Source organism: Haliotis asinina, chromosome 12, assembly GCF_037392515.1.
Source record: "Haliotis asinina isolate JCU_RB_2024 chromosome 12, JCU_Hal_asi_v2, whole genome shotgun sequence".
Lineage (NCBI taxonomy): Eukaryota > Metazoa > Mollusca > Gastropoda > Lepetellida > Haliotidae > Haliotis > Haliotis asinina.
Window position 1 is genome coordinate 39185974 of NC_090291.1, and position 8504 is coordinate 39194477.

The window sequence follows — 8504 nt, forward strand, 5'->3', positions numbered from 1 at the left end:
TCATCAGTTCTCAATTGTGCTCATGTTGTTGATCACTGGACTGTCTGGTCCAGACTTGATTATTTACAGACTGCACCCATATAGCTGGAATATTGATGAGTGCGGCATAAAACTAAACTCACTCACTCACTCACTCCTTTGTTGACAATTATCAATAGTTATGATCTATATCAATAGTCAGCTAGCCCTATTTACATACGTGTCTTTTTCGTAGTGACAGATTACCTGATTCTGTAAGCCAGGAAGAATCTGCTTTCAGAAATGTTATCATGTCTGTTGATACTGTCTGTATCATGCCAGTGGAGATCAACATTTCAGAAATGGTCTTCAGTAACCCATGCTTGTTGTAACAGGCGACTAACAGGATCAGGTGGTCAAACTCGCTTACTTGGTTGACACTTGTCATCATACCCCACTTGTGAAGATCAATGCTCATGCTGTTTTTCTCTGGTCCAGACTGGGTCCATACAGCAGGAGCATTGTTGATTTTAACAACAAACTAACCAGTCTGAAACATCTTCTTCTTGTATACCTGTAAGGTGACTGTCACATTTAGAAGCCTTTTACCAGTCACTATAATGAATAATACCTTGTACATGCAACATTGCATCATCCTTTTAAAATCTTATAGCTCAGTATGGATGAACACTTGACATACTTCTTCCCAATAAAATCACAAAATTTTATCAACAGTGTTCATGCTGATTTTGACATCACTGAGCTTACAGAGCCAATAATGGTTTAATTAGCTCTGGTGTATCTACCAGAACTTACATGGTTTTCCCAACTTGAACATGTATTGTGATCTGCATACCAACACCAGATGGTTTGGCCACCAGACAATGGAACCTTTCAAAGAGTGAGTAAGCTTAGGTTTACATGCTATAAGCATTATATTTCCAGCAATATCATAGCAGGGTACACTAGAAATGGGCTTCACATATTTCACCCGTGTGGGGAATGGAACCCGGATTCAGTGTATGTCACAATCCAGTCCAGTCCAAAATATCATAGGATTAAGTGCCCCGCTGCTGAGATTCTTATACGAATCATAAGTTACATTTTTTCTGAAGTATCATGATGAAATATTTTCGAATCTACAAGAGAGGGATAGTAACAGCGGGACCCCTCCCAAGTATTTGATAATGGAGTTTGAGTATGACTTTTTAAATTAAATATATCTCCTCCAAAAACAGAAGTTTTCTTCGCATCCACTATTTCTATTTATCTAGCAACATGCGAAATACATTATTATGCTCATGCCTCAGGGGTTCAAAAGAGCAACCACATAGTCTGTATCGCTAATGTCACTTGAGCCGCCCGAAAGGTGGAATTGAACCACTCCGACGTCAGTCGGCTACAGGTTTGAAGCCTGCACCCCAGACCACTGAGGTTCATCCGGGCACTTAGACCAGCTTTTGTGAGACTTTATAAGCGACACGTCATATGGAAAACTTGTTCGGCCTGTGCTCATTTGAATACTTCTAGTTTCTGCTTTTGATTTACAATATGAGTGTTTTATAATTATTCTATTTGTATATTAAACGTAAGTAATTAATTTTTTATATTTGTGGTTTTAGTTATTTTAATTAATATTAACAACTTTAAACATTATGGCTGATTTACTTCTTGCTGCTGAATAAAAGCAAGGGCACTAAACAATCAAGCTCCGTACACCAGTCATAGTGCCGCTATTCCTGCTATTAAGACTACGTTAATTCTGTCCACTGATACAACTGTTTAAGCAGTGTGTTGTCTTAGTCGAAACAAAAAGTTGTTTTTTATTCGTTTATGCTCCTTGTCGGCGTCAAAACGTGCCAGGTATTGTCACGTGATCTTCCATAACATTGTAAACATGGATGACTAGTAAAGTCCGGAGTTTGTTCGTATGGGCCATTCAAGTGTACGGAGGAGAACGTACCCCTAGTACACTGTCTCCAAATACGTTAGCATGTCGACCTAGGTTCAATAAAAACGTTCCACTTGAATGCCCAGTGGCTGAATAGCTGACCGAGGTTGAAAGGTCTCCAAATATCTTAGCATGTCGACCTGGAGGTTCAATGGAAAACGTTCCACTCAAATGCCCAGTGACTATAGACAGCTGACCGAGGCTGAAAGGAGGAAAAACTGAACTATTTGATCAACCCAGTCTAGTTTGGAAATCAGCTATTTTCGTGCTCCAACCTGGTGTTCATACAGTGAACTGCATGATTACATGAACGTATCAAAATGACACAAGAAACACACGCACACGCACGCACACACATACACACGTCTGTGCCCCCAAGCCGTATCATTATTTTCCAATATATACAGGCGCTAATTAACGTATTTATTTCTTGAACTGCATTTGTTGGTCTTTCTACAGAAAAGGGCACACTATTTCTGTTACCTGAAATCCGATGAACATGTAATTCAAATCGGTAAAACAAGGACTTAACAACTGAATAAAGCGGACCCTCTCATGAATACCAAATGTTTGCTACCTACACGTGTAAGTGACCACCTCTTCACAGTAAATTGTTACACAATCACCAATCACAAAACCATATATCTGTATATGGGCTCTGACAATTACTAGTATTACGTTTTGATGGTTACAAGTTAACCTGCGTGTTTTGTTTGTTTTTCAAATTCTTGCTTTTCTATAATCAGACCTACGACAATTCTTATGAGTCAATGACCTAGCCATTGTGCCGAAGGTACATGGCTACCATTGCATATATACCTGACCTTCAGGCTGGTGTCGCTTCAAAACAAAGACCACGCACGCGCATGTTCGGACGTGAATTACCTGGGAACTAATCACAGCACAGTTATATGTCAACAGCTAGGGAACGTTCTTTGTGTTCTATATAAATAACATCGGAGTAAAGTATGTTTGATATTTTTGTCGTGGTTGATATTGAGGATTAAGGATTGATACTGCAAATCTAATTGTTGTTCTGCTTTAATAATTCGATACATTCTCTCGCATGGTCTGGGCCGTAATAAGGTTATTGGTCATATGAAGTGAGGAAAATGTGACACATGTAGTGGAACCGAGAAAGGAGATATCACAAGATGGCACTAGTGTTCCACAAGATGAGTGAATTCTGAGTCGGGGAAAAAAAGTCATACCTAAGAAATTTGTTTTTCTCGAATATGTATATTATACAATTTCAATGTTGGTCCGCATTTTCATGTAAGAAGATCTCATCCTTGAGCAAATAGCTCCTGCTCTGCCAGTCTTTGTCAGACCGCACTTCCGACCGAGACGCAATCCGCCTCCTCGACCCTTGAATGGACATTGCCATGGTTACATGCATACGAAAACAGTTTCATCTCTTCATCGCCATGGCAACTGAGCCGATACTTTAACATATGAGTCATCAAGTCAGATATTTTAACTGTAGGCGATGTCTATCTGTAGATATGGGAACCTACATTACGAAATAACGTGACTGTATGGGACTAACAATACCTGAATGCTACGTGCATTATGGAAATTAACGCTCGGTAAGCTCAAAATGATCTTGTTTGAAAATGGCGTGAAGGCATGTGGCAGGGCATGATCTTATACTGGATAAGTAGGTTGCTATTCATTTAAATATAATAGGTTTCATATAACAATTGAGGAAAGAGAACGTACATTGCTTAACGATGGTGTACAACTACTTAATGAATGTAGGGAATTTAGTTTTATGTCGCTTTTAGCAATATTCCAGAGGGAGCGACATCCGAGTGCTTGAGGGAGTGTAGTTTTACAGTTTTGAGCGGCTTCAACAGTATTACAGTAATATCACGGCGGTGGACATTAGACATGGGCTTCACACATTGTGCCCATGTGGGGAATCGAACCCGGATCTTCGGCGTGACGAGCGAATGCTTTAACCACTAGGCTACCCCACCGCCCCATGGGAACCAGAAATAGTCTTCACACTTTAACGTCCTTCTGAGGAATCGAACGCTGGTCGTCTGACGATTCTTCATGTTTTAACCACTTGACTACCCAACCATCCTCATGACTTACATACACGAATATATGTATTTAGACCTAGACCAGGAAGAGGCACCAAGGGGTCCAAGTCAGGAACAACAATTCACGATTGCGAGGTTCAAGCCAGGAACAACAATCCCACAATGTCGAGGTCCAATACAGGAAGAACAATCTCCCGATGCCGAGGTCCAAACCAAGAACAACAATCTCACAAAGTTGTAGTCCAAAACAGGAACAACAATCCACAATGTCCAAGTCGATGCTAGGAACAACAATCTTATGAAGTCGGAGTCCAGGACAGGAACAACATTCCACAATGTCGAGGTCCAATACCGGAAGAACAATCACACGATGTCGAGGTCCAAGCCAGGAACAACAATCCCACGACGTTGGGGCCCATGACAGGAAGAACAATCCATGACTTCGAGGTCCAAACCAGGAACAACAATCCAGGACCGAGTTTTTTTTAAGCTCTCTTAGCGCTAAGGTAGTCGTAAGTTAATGTTAATGTATGGCACTACGACTATCTTAGCGCTAAGAGAGAGAAACCTTTAGGCCAAAGATTTCCAGAGGGGAATAACAATCCAGGACTTCCAGGCGTTAATTGTGGAACAACAGTTCATGTCTCTGAAGGTACGAAGGCGTGGCACTGCATTGGTGGAATCGAAACGTATCTCTTCATGCATTAAATTCGTTATTCGTAATCACAAGGACCGAAAAGTCATGATTTTAATAGGATGTGCTTACTTAATCTTACCGTTATATATTAAAGAGATGTGTGTAAAACGGAATATACTCACGTCAGGCAGGTATTACTAACACCCATATATATATATATATATATATTCAGTTTGATAGTGGCGAGGTCATTGGTCATAAATTTAACTATGCCAGTATGGCCAAAGCACGTCATCGAATAAAGGTCGATGCTCATGCTTTTGGTCACTTGGTTGTCTAGTCCAAACTCAATTATTCACAGACCACCCTCATATAGCTGGAGTACTGCTGAGAGTGGCGTTAACAACAAACAAACAAAACAACACGTATTACAAGAAGGTATCACACTGCCAGAATTTATGCCAGACCACCGGGCAGATTTTGATACAAAAACTTGCCAGCCCTGACCAAAACTTACCTGCTCAAAAATATCTTCATACATACATGTCACTTTCAATTCTAACCCGACCCTCGGGCAGGTGAATGTGAGAATCTGTCGGTCCATGTTGAAAATAACCCGTCCCGAGCGGTCATACAGGCAGGTATTTCGGACGCTGCTAGTAGTAGTAGTAGTAGTAGTAGTAGTAGTAGTAGTAGTAGTAGTAGTAGTAGTAGTAGTAACATAACCAAATGCAATAATCAAATTACAGAAAAACATTTGCTGAGGGAGAGATGGGTCTGAAGAAGTGGTGTATTTTGGTCCAGATGTTTGTTATTTTCTTTTTTCTGACATCCCTACCCAACTACCCTATAGTTCACGTGTGTCATACAGTTGTAGGTATATACATCAAACGCTTATAGGTTTTAAAAAGAAGTATTTATAGCGCATGTTAACATATGTCAATGCAGGGATCGAGGTCTCCTGGTTCATTCACGGTCTGGAGACGAACAACCTCTGGCCATGCATCTATGTATGTACACGGGTGGAGAAACATCACGCTCTACTAGTTTGGAGACAGGATATAACATAATTTAGATCCCTAGTATTTAAAGCATGACTTGACTGAAACCGGAAGGAATACATTAATCTCCATTTCTTTTATATGAGATTTTGTATTATTAACATTATTTCATTTGGCCACGATAAATATCTAGCTGGTTCCACATAAAACAATTTAGACTTGCCGTGTGTGATTAACACGACATTTTCATCAATATCCACACCCAATCACTTCAACAGCGATTCTCCATTACTGACCTAAAAATATTATGTTCGAGTCTGTGGTCTTCCATTTTACACGAGGAATGCCTTATAGAGAGAAGCTGGTTCACTACGGAAATCGTGTTATACCGAGCAGTTTGATTTCAAGTTATTATAAATATTGACATCTTAAAATACGGAAGTGTTTATGGGTACCGTTATTATTCGCGTTATAAATTGAAATACATCATGAGTCCATATGTTGTGAAATCCGATTTGAAAACGACATCTTGCTGTTCCACTCTAAAAGACGAAAAAAAATGTTCCGTTATACAGCATGAACGGGCGACGTACTGAGGGCAACATTCGAGATCACGTGACTGAGCAATTGATCGCGCCAACTTGTCGGCTCGGCGAGTACTGTTACTATGCAACGCTGGGACAAAGGCTTGTGAGAACGAACAGATGACGTCATAATCTATATCACGTGGGTTGAGCATGCTTCTGGAGGTCGAATCGTCGACGGTTTGTCGGAAAGTAGGTCATATGAAATCGCCGTCAGCGCAGCAGAGCCGACTGAGCGGTATTTTCAGCTTGACGGAAACAGCAGGCTCGGCAGGCCTATGGGTTGTTCGGGCAGCAACCGCGAGTGGACGGGCTGCGTCAAGCACGTTGTGTGGAATATGTACGTCGTATTGCAACCGTCGGCTCTTATCATAAGAACGCGGTGTACGCATCTCTTGTTCTCATAGCGTGATTTTTGGCCAAGATCGTCGGGAACCTGTACGGCCCTAAATGATTTTGGCCGACACTGTCTTCTTTACTGGAAGTAGAGGAAGCATGTTTCTGAGCGAGACTTTGTTCAACAACTTACGTATCTGTCTGTCTATACTTCCGATTGTCAAAGCTCTGAGGAGAGGTTAATTGTGGTTAGAAGACTGAATGCAGGGCACTTATATTACGACAGACCGTAAACGGCCGTAGTGGACCAGGCAAACAAGTATCTGAAGCTGGGGCAATGCAATACATGGTCTGAATGGAATGACGCGAAATCACGTGTCACTGAATCTGACCGCCATGATCCTGTTTCATTCGCACCTACGGCATGACGTTTTGTTCGTATGATGTTCATACCATTCAGAAATATTGCAGGTTCGTGACGACAGTCTCTAAATAAACGAGTTTGGACCAGACAGTCCCTAATTAGGATGAGATGACACTGATCTTCACGGACTACGTAAAATTACCACAAATCCTTCTGACTCGAAATTCTCATATTGCATAAGGCGGAAACGTGAAACGACGAACCACAAGACACCGTGCGTCAAACGTTACTTCCAGATTCTTACGTAGCATTCTAAAACCCATGACAAACCACCCGGAAACAAGACAGAACTACATAACATGGTCACATGTAAACGTGATTCGGATATAAGGACCCTGACGATACCCAACTGGAATGTGTTCCCCCAAAGTGGCAAGTCAAAGCAGATTATTTATTGTTCCGTGAGGTCTTGCTCTGTCACTAGCTATATAAGGCTAAATAAAAAAGTGAAATGTTTTTCGGGCATCGAGGGGTCACATTTATTTCTGCGCGTAACAATGTTTCATTGCCATTTTTAAAAAATGACGTGGCCGCGTCCCAATCATGCGACTGAATCTACAACTCACGAACGCGTGCTAAACGTCCCAAGCTGTATTTCTAAGAGAAAAATATAAAAATGTGTTCCTCTTCCCTCACTTTATTCTATCAACTTTTTTTTTGAAGTCCTGTAGCCCTTGTCACTTTCGAAAAAAAGGTGCCCGAGAAACATATATTTTTTTCTATGCAGGCTAACCGAGGTTAGGGGTAAAGCTTACGCATTTGTTCTGGAAGCGAAAAGAAGAATGGGTGAGAAATTCCGATTCAAATGTGTAAGAAATAGATCTAGAAATAGTGATTCTGTACTACGAGGATAGCCGAGGAAGCATCACTCCAAGCTGCCACTGGGTTCCTACATCTTTACTAATTATCTTATCCCAAAACGTAGCCATAAAAACCTAATATTATCAAAATGTTTTCTCGAAAGACTTCCTGAGATGACTTTGGCTTCCTTTCCGAAAATTTATTTGAAACCTCCGAAGGATAGCTATGTTAGTGGAACTATGATCAGTATGTTCACAATTCTCCAATGTATCAAGGCATAATGAAGGTACTCTTGGAGAGGTATGCTAGTCTTTATGGATGATTAGCCTGTTTTGTTGTTTCGCTATTGCTCAAGAAGTTGGTGAGCCATAAAGACCTGTCATTTCTAAGTAATGAAGTATTGCCTTAAGATGCACGTATTGGATAGGGCGAGCGAAACTGAAAAATCGATTGCTTTGATATAATTTGACTTGAACCTTTCCTACTTGCAATAAAATCAAGTCAACCCGTTCCGGTTGGAGAAACCGCGAGGTATTTCTACCTTATAAGGAAATCCCTCCTTTCATTGCGTTAAGGATTGTGGTGAATCTTGTAAACACCTGTTTGGTGACAGATCATAGAGCAAAAGTCCCGTTCAAGGAAATGTCGATTATGTCTTCCTTAAATACTGAGACTGCTCCGCTGAAACAGGAACAAACAGCAAGCATGGATTAGGGAAAACCAAGTTCTGTGCATAGTCAACTTCTAAACTGCAATGAGTC

General features: G+C 40.9%; 1 non-coding gene across 1 annotated transcript; it reads right to left on the reverse strand.

Moving 5' to 3' along the window:
- Positions 1–1317: 1317 nt before the first annotated feature.
- Trnastop-uca (transfer RNA opal suppressor (anticodon UCA)) lies at positions 1318–1404 on the reverse strand. The gene has a single exon. It is a non-coding gene; the product is annotated as a tRNA-Sec (tRNA).
- Between the last annotated feature and the right edge of the window lie 7100 nt (positions 1405–8504).